Genomic DNA, 14,581 nt, shown 5'->3' on the forward strand with positions numbered 1-14,581 from the left:
AGTTCTATCAGCAAACTTTTGACTGCAGAGTGGTGATACATGGCTGAGACTTGAAATGGAAGGTCGTAATTTAAAAACACCAAGCCAACAGCTTAACATACCAATTGCTAGAGCATTATCTGATAAGTCTCCCCTCACATGAGGGAATGGGTGAACAGTGGAGCACCAAAGGTGAAAACACTGTCTTGTATACAAGTATGCCCACACATATATGAGGTACCTGTAGGTACAAAAGGCTGACTTGGACTGGTTCAGGCAGATTATTGCAAGTCTTTTTCTAACTTAGATTTTTACTCATTTCCCAGATGGTTAAGTATAGAATCTTGGGTTCCTATCCCTTCCTTGGCACATGTATATATAAGCCTGAAAGTTTTTAAACCTGTATTTAAAGTTTCATTTTGATTCTGTACAGTCAGATTAGGAGTTTTATTCAGTATCAGCTTGCAGAATAACTGTGGGAAATATGGAACTTATTAATTTTTTTAATATGGTAAGAATAGCTCTCACTTAAGTAATTAATTTTTGTTACTCTTGCAGTTCATGTTGCTGTTAAAATGTGAAATATGCAAAGCAGGAAGTAGATCTGCATATCCTAAAGTATTTCCCTCCACTTTTAAGTTAGATTCTTTGGCAACAGTATTTCTGGAATGCGGTATGCATTTCTATTAAAACTAGACAAAGTACATCTGGAAGATAATGCTTATGAAAATGCCTGATGAAAAAGTATATTATATAAATCAAATATTTAGGACCTCTAAAGTAGAGCAATAAAATCTCTAAATTGAATATAAAAAGATACAATGCAATTAACATAGTCATGAATGTTTACACCAAAATAGCACCCAAGCATTTGCAAGATGAGACAGAATGTAATTCATTTATAATGAATCAAGGCAAATAAAGTCTCCCTGCACAATTTATTGAGTTCTATTCAACATCAGGACTTCCTCTGAATCAATTTGATTTTTGTTCAGTCTTTGTCCAGAGCCACATGACTGGAGCAAAACTACAAATTGCTTTAAGCACTCCCAGATGCTGGAGTTGTCAGTCTTAGATCATACCACTTCCAATTCTTGTGGAAAAAGAAAGCATATATTCTCATTATACTGGGCCTTCAGCTGAGTAATCTCCTGATTTAGAGACTTGAGTTTAAAAAAACAGAGCAACAATTACGATTAACTGGTATGATTTCTGTCGCTTGATGAAATGAAGAAATTACTCTGTTGTTGCTGCTAGTATTTTGTTGGCACTATGTTTTACTTCCCTGTCTCTTGGTGCAGCAACCTTAGCAGTTTCAGTGGGACTGCACGTGTGCTGCTGATTGAGCTAAGCCAGACTTCAACATCACACCTTGTAAAGGCAGCTCCTATTGCCCTAATGGCAGGCTCTTTCAAAAGGTATCACCTTTTTTTCCCCGTTCTTTTTATCTCCAATTAACACAAGCAGGCTCAACCATATGTCATTTGCATTTACAAGAACAGTACACTCTGTCTTTTGAAGATCTGCCTAAAGTGCTGCTTTTTCATATTCACAGCATAAATCGACTCTATGTGTTTGTAACTTTATGAAAAATATTCATTTACTGCAAAAGAAAGATCATATTGCCTTCTCCTCAGCCTTGCCTTTTTAGTTCATGCAGTTTATCCATGGACAGCAGGCTTTTTCAAGGACTGTGTGTGACAGTCCCTGCTTACACCCTCAGATGAGTTACAGACCTCTTATATTTGTAGTCTTATGTTGGCTGAAGGATGGGAGATGACAGATATGCATCTGGGTAGGAAATCTCACCCTGAATTGCATAATGGAAACCCCCGAATACATATGGAGATTATGTGGTATGTTAATCCCCCTTTCCTTCAGGACAGATAACCAGAAAAGGGTGGCAGGACAAGGCTATTGCTCCAAAATCTGCACATTGCACCGGCTGCATCTCCACTCTTCTGGATTTCATCCTGTGTTTCTTGTGCCAAGCACAACATGATGAAGAATTATTCTTGCTGCAATCATCTGAGTCTGATCCCAGGTCAGGAAAAAACTACAACGCTGTTCTGCATGTGTAAGAAATGCAAGTGCTGTGGAAGAAATTATGATACAGGATCACAAGTGTGATTCTCCCATCAAATTAAAAGATTTGGCTTGTTTGTCTCTGTAAGAAGAAAATTTTTCCTCAAAATTACATTTTAATACTTACTTTGTTATTGGCTTGAGTGTTCTATCATAAATATCCATACATTTATGGATCCTGTAGCAGTTTGAGGATAACCTGCACCTTTTATCTGCATTCGAGTTCCCCTTCCAAATGACAGCCTTGTACCTCTAACTGCTCTTAAGATGGAAAGCTAAAACTTTCCCACTCTGGATAATTGCATGTACTGCTCACACAAGTGACCAAAATGTCTTTGTCTTCTCTAACACATAAATGTGGTATGTTTGTTCAAGCCAGGGGAAGTAGGTGCAAAGCTGAACATTGATGTCTTGAAAATTCTTCTCCTTCTAACCAGAAACATAAATATTAGGTGGAAATAAATCATGATTAGACCAAGCTCTCAGACAAAACCGAGGAAGAATGTTTGTTGTAGAGATAGTACTTCAGAAAAATAGGGCAGTCAAAAGTTGGGTTTGTTTTGTTTCGTTTCTTAAATTCCTGATGCTTTAAATCTAAGCTTCAGAAATGTAGAAATGGCTTCATTTCTAGGCTTTGGACCTACCCCAGACATGATCCCTCACAAGGACAAGTGACTGTGTATTGTATATGTATACAATGGACTAACTGTTAGACTAATGGGGGGCTGCAGGAGGTTTCTGTGGCCCCTTGATTAAACTAATGACAAACATTCATCTCTTATTACAGAGGATACATTCTCTTCCATTTCCCTTTTGCAACTCACTGTATTTTCCATTTTTTGCAAAGGCTTTTCAGTTGTGTTCTCTGAATTCTTAAGGGAATATATGATGAGGACTCTTATTACCTATTAATTACTAATCAGGTTTCTAATACTAATAAGCAGCTAAAGTTCATGTAACTACGCCTCGTCCTATACCATAGCTGAGACATGTCGACTTCTCTAAGCTTGTGGACATGGAAGTCTAAATCCATTTACATATGATTTGCTCTTGGGGCAGAGCCACAACTCACCTGAAGAGAGTCACATGTATTTGCTGTATCTCAACTGGACGGATGTTCCTTCCACTGGGATGCCTCTACTTCTCGCCCCCAGCTCTGTTTTAAAGATCTCTTCCATTGAATTAGTTGGAATATAAATAAGAAACCAAAGCTAGAAAGGGGTGATAATGGTAATTTTACAGAAGTTTCTCAGCTGGGAAAATTCTGAGAAGCCAAAAAATCAATATAATTTCAGAAGACATGGGATAACATTGCTTAATGGTGGGAGTTATTAAATGGGGAATGGTGAAGGCGCATGGGTACCCCACGTGTTGTTTTTCTGCACAGCTCAAGATACTTTTTGTATATTAAAGCAGGGCTGGAAGATCCCAAAGACGTTTGGCAGGGTGACTGTGAAACATTTTATAACATTTACATCATTGTCTTATGTTTTTCAAGGGAAATTACTCATAGTGTGATTTCTACAGTGAGTAGAAATCTACTCCCTCCTGCAGCACTGCACGCTAACTTAGAGAGAGGAAAGACTGACTGATGATAGCAAGGTGAGGATTCTCAAAGTTTGTCCAGTGTCTCCAAATTTAAACTCTTTATTGAGTGAATATGAAAATATATTAATGCTTTGGGAATGTCTGTGGTGAGAAATTGAGATGCGACGCTGAACTTACTGTGTACAGCTCAGTTCTTTGCTTCAGAGAGGCTGACAGATGTTTGCACTCTTTGTGCATGCTTTGTAGATGTGTGCATGCTTTGTAGTACAGTCTCCATCTTGAAAGGAGTAATCATATACCTGCTTTGGCAGTGCATCCAGCTGGAAGGAATTTTTAAAGAAGTTGCTTCAGGGGTTGCAGTGCTTCAAAGAAAAGTTTTTGAGAAAATATCAGAAGTCCTGAAGAGTGCAGAGCCATAATAACAAGAAAACGGGATGAGCTGGGGTCTTGCAAGCAGATACAGTGCTGGTTGAATGAAAGTAAAAGGAAGGAGATGCTAAACGGGAAAAGAATGAAAGAAAAAGTTACAGTATGAAAATTTTCAAATTCAGAGCCCCCAAAACTTTCCATTGCCACTATTTTCCAACAGTCTACATTTTGGTAAATATGAAATACACATAATGTCAGTTTATCTTTTAAAGAAGACATTGACTATCAAATAAACCTAAACTGCCCCTGCAAAGTTCACTTTTGAGCTGTCACCACTGGGTGCTGCAACACATTCCTTGCACACTTGGAAGCAGTAATACAAGACTTATCAGGAAGAAAGGACTGGATCTTATATTGAAAGCAAGTGGTGCATTAAGAGGTAAAGTAGAGCCTACAGGAATTCTGCAGTGGCTGGTGTTATGCCATAGAAAGTGAGAAGAAACTGCTGTCATTGAAACTGTCAAGTCCTACTGGGATTTAGCTGGCTGGTAATTGAAGAATGCAAATAACTGAGGATAGGAGAGTATTTTAAGAAATTGCAAATGCATCATGTTCAGAATGTGTGCAATTTTTGCAAGAGGCAGACACAGAAAATCTGACACTGTCCCTGTCTCGGTTTTGAAAGACAGGTGTCTGCTAAGGAAGGCAGAGGCCCCCCTTGAAGTGGCAGATATAACCCCTTTTCCCTCCAAGTTATTATATTTTGAAATCAAGAGCCTTTAGGCGAAGATGTGGGAAATAGGAATAACAGTTCTTTATATATATATATATATATATATAACCAGTCAAACAAAACAACAACAACTATGGCAGTAACAGCAATCACAAACCCAGTCCCAGCCTTCTCGGCTGTCAGGCCCTTTCCCCTCGGGTGCAGTTTTGCTCACAGCCGGCAGGGGCGCTGGCGGCTCCCGGTGAGCAGGGCAGGTGCAATGGTTCCCCCGCGGCTGCAGGGGGCGCTCCGGAGCGAGCTCGGGAAACCCGCGGCTCTGGTGCCCTGGGATCCCGGGAAGGGATGGGACAAAGGCTTCACAAACCCCTGGGCAGCTGATCCCGGGCTCTCAGGAACAGCAGGCTGAAACGGCAGGGACGAACGCAAATCCCGGATGGCAGGCGAGATGTATCCAGATGGGAGAACCCCACGGAAGCCCAGGCAGGCAGGGCGAGCAGGGCTACAGCGTAGCGAAAGCTCGAAGCAGCAGCGGGCAGGGCAGCCACAGCTCGGTCTCCAGCAGGGCAGGGGAAAGCGGCTTTTGGGGTCCCGGCGTTGTTTCCAGCAGGAAGAAAGAACGGCCAAAAAGAAAGAAGCAGCAGCTCCTTTCTCTGCAGCTTCTCTCTCCGGACGCTCAGAGCCAACTGACCCCACACCCAGGTGTAGACAAAGGAGTAGCCAGGCCCGCCCCACTCCCCTTTTTGTCTTTCTTAAGTACAGCTATTTGTCCCCTAGCAAGATGCATATGGGAGAAAATTCCTTTAACAGGGAAAAAAAAAAACTAAGACTAAACTAAAACCCCAACATTATCCACCCCGAATTTTTTCCCATACTAACATGTTACATGAAACTTAACTTTTTTAACCATATAAATCTATGCATTACCCAAATTATATACAAATATACATGCTGATACTGATACAAGTACAGAGCCATGGGTAGTTCACCCTAAAACAAGGTCCCCTTGAGGTAAGCATCGGGTCTCTCCATCCTTTTGCATCACCCACCAGGTGCAACCTGGTCCCTGAGCAAAAACAACCCCACGGATGGGTTTGTCTTTGCTCAAGGCAGACTTTACCCAAACAGTTTTTCCAAGCATACCTCTCATGTGCACCACTGGAACCTTATCCCCGTCTGTTGTTTGTAGGGGTTCAGATTGGGCAGGGCCTGCTCGGCTGGTGGAACCTCGAGTGTTAACTAACCAGGTGGCTCTTGCTAAATGCATCTCCCAGTTTTTTGAAAGTCCCCCCACCCAGTGCCTTCAAGGTGGTTTTAAGCAGTCCATTACACCGCTCAACCTTCCCAGCTGCTGGTGCATGGTAAGGGATGTGGTACACCCACTCTATGCCATGTTCTCTAGCCCAGGTGTTTATAAGGCTATTCTTGAAATGAGTCCCATTGTCAGACTCGATTCTCTCAGGGGTGCCATGCCTCCAAAGGACTTGCTTTTCCAGGCCCAGGATGGTGTTCCGGGCAGTAGCGTGAGGCACAGGGTAGGTCTCCAGCCATCCAGTGGTGGCTTCTACCATTGTGAGCACATAGCGCTTGCCTTGGCGGGTTTGAGGCAGTGTGATGTAATCAATCTGCCAGGCCTCCCCATACTTGTATTTGGCCCCTCCCCCCGCCATACCACAGAGGCTTCACCCGCTTGGCCTGCTTGATCGCAGCGCATGTCTCACAATCATGGATAACCTGGGAGATACTGTCCATGGTTAGATCCACCCCTCGGTCTCGTGCCCACTTATAGGTGGCATCTCTGCCCTGATGACCTGAGGCATCATGGGCCCATCGAGCTAGGAACAGTCTCCTTTATGTTGCCAATCCAAGTCTATCTGGGACACCTCTATTTTCGCAGCTTGATCTACCTGTTGTTGTTACGATGTTCTTCATTAGCCCGGCTCTTGGGGATGTGAGCATCTACATGACGGACCTTCACGGATAGCTTCTCTACCCGAGTGGCAATGTCTTTCCACTCTTCAGCAGCCCAGAATTGGTTTTCCTCTGCGCTGCCAGTTTGCCTTATTCCACCTTTCCAGCCAACCCCACAGAGCATTGGCTACCATCCATGATCAGTGTAGAGGTAGAGCTTTGGCCACTTCTCTCTTTCAGCTATGTCCAGGGCTAATTGGGACAGCTTTGAGCTCAGCAAATTGGCTCGATCCACCTTCTCCTTCAGTAGCCCTGTGCAACTTGTCGTGTGGGGCTCCATTACAGCGGCTTTCCATTTCCGGCTAGCGCCTACAATTCGGCAGGAACCATCAGTGAGAGGGCGTATTGTCTTTCACTCTCTGGTAGCTCGTTATATGGTGGGGCTTCTTCGGCACGTGTCACCTGCTCCTCTTCTTCTTCAGAAGATAACCCAAAAGTCTCACCTTCCGGCCAGTTGTAATTATTTCCAAGATCCCAGGGCGACTTGGGTTTCCAATTCGGGGCGCGCTGCGTGATGAGGGCAATCCATTTGCTCCAAGTAGCGTCGGTGGCGTGATGCGTGGAGGGAACCTTTCCTCTGAACATCCACCCCAGCACCGGTAGTCGGGGTGCCAGGAGGAGTTGTGCCTCTGTTGCCCGATTACTTCTGAGGCAGCCTGGACTCCTTCATAAGCTGCCAGGATTTCCTTCTCTGTGGGAGTGTAGTTGGCTTCAGACCCTCTGTAGCTTCGGCTCCAGAATCCCAGTGGTCGGCCCCGAGTCTCACCAGGCACCTTCTGCCAGAGGCTCCAGGACAGACCATTGTTCCCGGCTGCAGAGTAGAGCACGTTCTTCACCTCTGGTCCTGTCCTGACTGGGCCAAGGGCTACGGCGTGAGCAATTTCCTGTTTGATCTGAGTGAAGGCTTGCTGCTGTTCAGGGCCCCCAGTGGAAATCATTCTTCTTGCGGGTAACCAGGTAGAGAGGACTCACGATCTGGCTGTACTCGGGAATGTGCATCCTCCAGAAACCTATAGCGCCTAGGAAAGCTTGTGTTTCCTTCTTGTTGGTCGGCGGAGACATTGCTGTGATCTTATTGATGACCTCAGTGGGAATCTGACGTCGTCCATCTTGCCACTTTACTCCCAGGAACTGGATCTCTCGGGCAGGTCCCTTGACCTTGCTCTTCTTGATGGCAAAACCAGCTGGCAGGAGGAATTTGAATTATTCTCTCTCCTTTCTCAAACACTTCGGTTGCGGTGTTCCCCCACACAATGATGTCATCAATGTACTGCAGATGTTCTGGAGCCTCACTCTTTTCTAGTGCAGTCTGGATCAGTCCATGACAGATGGTGGGACTGTGCTTCCACCCCTGGGGCAGTCGGTTCCAGGTGTACTGCACGCCCCTCCAGGTGAAGGCAAACTGAGGCCTGCACTCTGCTGCCAGAGGAATGGAGAAGAATGCATTGGCAATGTCAATAGTGGCGTACCACTTTCGCTGCTTTGGACTCCAGCTCGTACTGGAGCTCCAACATGTCCGGCACGGCAGCGCTCAAGCGTGGAGTCACTTCATTCAGGGCACGATAGTCCACAGTCAATCTCCACTTCCCCGTCAGACTTGCGCACAGGCCAGATGGGGCTGTTGAAGGGTGAGTGGGTCTTGCTGACCACCCCTTGACTCTCCAGCTCGCGATCATCTTGTGGATGGGGATCACAGCATCTCGATTTGTCCGATAACTGCCGGCGGTGCACTGTCGAGGTGGCAATTGGCACTCGTTGCTCTTCCACTTTCAGGAGCCCAACTGCAGAAGGATTCTCTGATAGTCCAGGCAGGGTGTTCAATTGCCCTAATGCCCTCTGCCTCCACAGCAGCAATCCCAAATGCCCACCTGAGTCCTTTTGGGTCTTTGTAGTAGCCATTCCGGGAGGAAGGTCTATGCCCAGAATACACGGGGCCTCTGGGCCGGTCACAATCGGATGCTTTGCCACTCCTTCCCAGTCAGGCTCACCTCAGCTTCCAAAAGGGTCAACTGCTGTGATCCCCCGGTCACCCCAGCGATGGATACAGGTTCTGCCCCACATGTCCCGATGGCATTAAAGTACACTGTGCCCCAGTATCAACCAATGCATCATATTTTTGTGGCTCTGATGTGCCAGGCCATCGGATCCACACCGTCCAGAAAACTCGGTTCTTCCGTGCCTCTTCCTGGCTAGAGGCAGGGCCCCTCTAGCCCTGGTTATCATTCTTTCCCTTGGGCGTACATGCTCGAGGTACCTTCAAGGGGACCGACATATCATCCTCCCTTCTGTAATGCCTGGCAGCTCGGTCACGGGAGGCTGAGGCTACCTTCACCTTAGCGGAACCCCCTCGGTTAGTGCCTCCCTCCTTGAGTTCATGCACACCCGCGCTGCCAGGGCAGAGGTGGGTCCCATCCCACCTTCTCATGTCTTCCCCATGCTCACACAGGAAAAAACCACAGCTCAGCTCGTGGGGTGTACCCTCTCTCTCTAGCAGGGGGACGACGGGCTCTGACTTGGGGGCCTGTGACTCGCACTGGTGCCACACTGACCCTCCTCATCTCCTCCCTCATCTCCTCCCTCATTCTCCCTTCATCTCCTCTTTGAGGTTCCTGGACCACAGCAGAGACATGAAGCTTTCAGCGGGCCATTGATCCATGCTGTCATAATGGCCTGAGCCTGTTGGCAACAGAGCCCACTGTTTCTTGGGTATTGTCAGCATCAATCGTTGCAATGAAGGTGGTGTATTGTGATGGCCCTAGCCTTGCCAGGTTCCACATCATCTGTCCTGTGCACCTGACCTTATCGGGGTCATTATCATGCTGTCCATCCTCCCAAAGAAGTACCTCTAATATTGCCACCTCTCTTAGCTGTTGGATCCCTTGCTCGAGTGTCTTCCACTGCATTCTATGATGATACTCCTGCATTCTTTCTTTGTGAATGAACCTTTCTCTCACACTCGTTAAGAGCCGCTCCCAAAGAGAGAGAGGCCCTGGCTCCCTCACTAAATACTCTGGTCCACCCTGGTCCTGGGTCAACGATCCCAGATACCTTGCCTCACCACTATCCAGTTGCACACTTGTGCCCATAAGGTCCCAAACCCGAAGCAGCCAGGTGGTATAAGGCTCACGCCCCCTTCGCACAATGTCGTTTCGCATAGCACGGAGACTGTCGTGCGACAGGGACTCAGTGATGACTTCTGGACTCTGGCTCTCCTGCTGGTTGTGAGGGCCCTGGTTGCCCATATCATTAACGTCGACTGATTTGTCTTATACTTCCTCCTTTGCACAGGGGCGACTTGCTGCTGGCTGTGGTTGTCCTTGTGGTTCAGCTGAAGCCTGGACGGTTGTAACATCCATGGTTCCACTTGCTGCCCATCGGACTCACCCTCTTTGGGGCAGGGAAGAGGGTTTTCACTAGCTGAGGAGGTGTATTCCCTTAAGCAATTGGCATATCTCCTGGCGCACGCTGGCCCATCTCCTGGCACATCTCCTGGCGCCCTGACCCATCTCCTGGCATAGTCCCCTGGCGCACCTGACCCATCTCTTGGCACATCTCCTGCATCCTTTTGCCAGTACCCCCCACCAGTTTTGGGTAGTCCATTTCTGAGGTGGACTGTTTGGGCAGTATCAGTCCTGTGGGGCGGGATCTCTAGTGTCTGGGGCTGTGGCAGGCCTCTGGCTCTGGGGTAGGATCTCTAGTGTCTGGGGCCGTGTCAGCTCTGGGGCAGGATCAGGCTCTGGGGTAGGAACTCTACTCTCTGGGGCCATGTCAGTTCTGGGGCAGGATCTCTAGTCTCTGGGGCTGGTGTCCGGGTTAGATATCCAAGCCAATCTCAACTTATCCTTGAATGCTAAATAGAGTAGGCCTATCAGCAGCAGATGGTTAGTATTCAGAGGGAATTTAAACGCCTTCAAAAATTGATGGGTGGGCCCAAAGAACTGGTTGAGGGGTTGGGAGAAAACTTCCCCTGGTGTCATTTCCTCACAGAAGGGTACCATTGTTAACGTAACCCCAAAAACATGTGCTCAGTGTGTGATAGCTGTTATCCATGTGCCCACATTCCGGAGGAAGTTAAAACCCATGAATTCCTCACCTTCTCGACCCATAACGCAAGCTGGATAACAGCAATGGTAGCCTTAGTCAGAGGACCCATATTCAAGTAAGGAGCTGCAAAGGGGAAGAATATAGCCACGGCTACATGCCACCCAAACCAGTGTAAACTAGACCACATAGTGCTGCCTAACAAGGTTCCAATATCCAGCACACAAAATAAAGTTATTGAGGAACTGTTATTCCTTTTTCACCTCTATCTCTTAATGCCCTCAGGCCCCACGTTGGGCGCCAAGATCTGTCTCGGTTTGAAAGACAGGTGTCTGCTAAGGAAGGCAGAAGCCCCCCCTTGAAGTGGCAGATATAACCCCTTTTCCCTCCAAGTTATTATATTTTGAAATCAAGAGCCTTAGGCGAAGATGTGGGAAATAGGAAAACAGTTTCTTTACTCTCTCTCTATATATATATATAACCAGTCAAACAAAACAACAACAACTATGGCAGTAACAGCAATCACAAACCCAGTCCCAGCCTTCTCGGCTGTCAGGCTATTTCCCCTCGGGTGCAGTTTGCTCACAGCCGGCAGGGGCGCTGGCGGCTCCCGGTGAGCAGGGCAGGTGCGATGGTTTCCCCCGCGGCTGCAGGGGGCGCTCTGGAGCGAGCTCGGAAACCCGCGGCTCTGGTGCCCTGGGATCCCGGGAAGGGATGGGACAAAGGCTTCACAAAACCCCTGGGCAGCTGATCCCGGGCTCTCAGGAACAGCAGGCTGAACGGCAGGCTAGAACGGCAGGGACGGACGCAAATCCCGGGTGGCAGGCGAGATGTATCCAGATGGGAGAACCCACGGAGGCCCAGGCAGGCAGGGCGAGCAGGGGCTTACAGCGTAGCGAAAGCTCGAAGCAGCAGCGGGGCAGGGCAGCCACAGCTCGGTCTCCAGCAGGGCAGGGAAAGCAGCTTTTTGGGGTCCCAGCGTTGTTTCCAGCAGGAAGAAAGAACGGCCAAAAAGAAAGAAGCAGCAGCTCCTTCTCTGCAGCTTCTCTCTCCGGACGCTCAGAGCAACTGACCCCCACACCCAGGTGTAGACAAAGGAGTAGCCAGGCCCGCCCCACTCCCCTTTTTGTCTTTCTTAAGTACAGCTATTTGTCCCCTAGCAAGATGCATATGGGAGAAAATTCCTTTAACAGGGAAAAAAAAAAACTAAGACTAAACTAAAACCCCAACAGTCCCCAAACACAGATTCTCTTGGCTGGCAGGGTGGTAAAGGTGCTGCAAAAGCAGTTGCAGAGTATGTACTGATCAAAAAGGAGCTGCCTGTGGAGACCACCTTCCTGTAACTTAGTGCTTCTTTTTTAATTTTCAGTTCAAATCACTCTTTAAAAAAATTTGAAATTTGTATTTGTTTTTATGCAGACTTTCCAAGCATGTAACTATTATGTTCTGTTATTAGAGTGGTAGAATCTGCAGCAGTCCCTCATGCTGACATTTTAATCACTAGTACTTACTGTTGCAAAACTTCTCACAGGCAGAACTGATTTGTAAAATCAAATCTTACATCCTTTATGGGGTTTGACATCTTACATTATTAACTAATTTACTACACACCATAGTTCATTGATTTTGCCATGGAAAAAACCAGAAGTTAGACCAAAATTTGCATCTATTATCTTATTCCAATGGATCATTCTGCCCACTGTAAATGTTCTTTATTTTTGTCATTTCCATGAAAGAAATTTTACTGAGATAAATGTGCCATGGTCGTTCTGTTTGGTTATTGATATGTTTTTCTTTTTAGAAGGTCAGTTTTTATTTCTGAATGTGGTTGAAGTAGTTAGCCCCCAAAAGCTATCTGACAAAAGGATGCTTTATATCTTCTAATTTCAGCCTTTCCATAAAAATCAATATTGTCTTTCTATGTGAATTATGACTAGCTTACTGAATAACCTTGCATAACAGGTTTTTCTTACTTCTTACTATTATTATAAATAGAAGCAAAAAGAAAAGGGAAAAGAAAATAGTGTTTTATGTCATCTATGTATCATATTAAAGTAGCTGAAAGTATGGATTTTTCTAACTCAAGTTGCAGGGTTAGTGTTTTGGAAGCAAAACATTTTTATACATTATGGACATATAAATGTTATGCATAGCATTTTAATTGCCTTTCTACTACAAAAAGGTAGCTTGTTTATCACCTTTTAGTAAATAAATTTTCTCTTTAAGATAATGCATATTTAGTTGCATATAATCTAGCTGATTAAAGAAGTAACAATTTACAGGACTACAATTCCTTTGGTGTTTTGATGTTACAGATATACCTATCATGGAAGTGGTTTCTGAACATGGAAAGAATGAATAAATTAATAGGTGATAAGCAAAACTCGTCTTGGACATTAGTGATGCAGTTCAAACTGTAATACTCAGCTTTGACACAGAGCCTTTCCTGTGGGTGTTAGAAGTGATTTAGAAACACTTAATGTTCCTTTAAAAGTTTAGAAAGCCTATGTTCTTGCTTACAGAAGAGGCAGGCTGCTGTTGTCAAGATTTCAGATGCCCATTTCCTTAATCTGATGCTGGGTGAAGAACTTCTGTGACCAGCCAGATGCTGTGGACACTGCTGACTTTGCCTGAAGCCAGGCCCACTCCAGCTTTCACAGCGGGCTTTGGCTCCTTCCTCTCCCTCCTCCTCTCTCCTCTGAAGGAGCCTTGCTGTCCTCCCCAGCTTTCTGTGGACACTGTCTTTGTTTCCTGCCTCCACTCCTCATTTCTGGGCAGTGTGAGCTATGATCACAAATGCAGTTACTGTGAGTTTGTTGTCTTGCAGATTCACTTCAGATTGGTCTCCAGTCCAAGCTAACATTGGAACCCGTCTCCCTTGCACTGCATGGATCTTCAGCTGTTAATACAGTAGAAAAATTACTCAATTGTCCTCTATGTGTTCTCTTCCTATCTTCTTCTACATGCACTTAGCCACCCTGCCAGTCTCTCAGCCCTAATATCTGGTGTTATCTCTGAGTTGCACCTCTTCCACATTCTACAGTGCAGACAATTGTAAAACTTTCTGTTCTACCAGAAACATAGGCCTTTGCTTACAAAACACCAGCAGCTATAATTAACACCTGAGAAGCCCAAGCAGGAACATGCCTGTAAGGCTTGTGCAAACACATCCTACTACTTAATTCTGTTATAATGTAAACAAAAGCTGTATGCCTCAGGATAGAAGACTATAAGAAACAGCAATAAATATTTCACAGAGATGGAAATAAACAGGCAGGAGGGGTTGAGAGATGATATCTGGAGCTAGCTTACTGCATAAACAAATGCCAACCTGAACTTAAGTACGATAGGGAGAAAACAAGGTGGAAGGAAGAAGGGCGTGTTCTGTTGAATTCTTAAATTTCTCGTGCTGCATTCACACAGTATTTTATGTCGTTATTAAATTTGGTGTCGAGCTGGTGCTCTGAATTCTCACATCCCATTTAAAATAAAATTATGTTCCTCAGGGTCATGGATGTGAGGAAATTCTTGAAGACACGAATCAAACAGGACTGATGTAGTCTTATGTTCAAGAGACCAAAGACAATCAAAAGAATAATTTTCAATCGATATGACCTGTTCATTCCGTTTACAATACTGACTCTGAAATCTGAAGATGACAGGCAGTATGTGAACATTGCTAACTGTTCAACTGCTGATCATTTTAGTCAAAAGTTAGCTAATACAGAAAATATACCTAAAGACAAGAATATGTATATGTTCCACTTAGACCACTGAATCAGCCTGATTGTACAATCAAACTGATTTTACTTGGTATTTCTGAATAAATAAATTTACCAAAAAACCTGTTCATATGTT

Source organism: Corvus cornix, chromosome 3, assembly GCF_000738735.6.
Source record: "Corvus cornix cornix isolate S_Up_H32 chromosome 3, ASM73873v5, whole genome shotgun sequence".
Taxonomy (NCBI): Eukaryota; Metazoa; Chordata; class Aves; order Passeriformes; family Corvidae; genus Corvus; species Corvus cornix.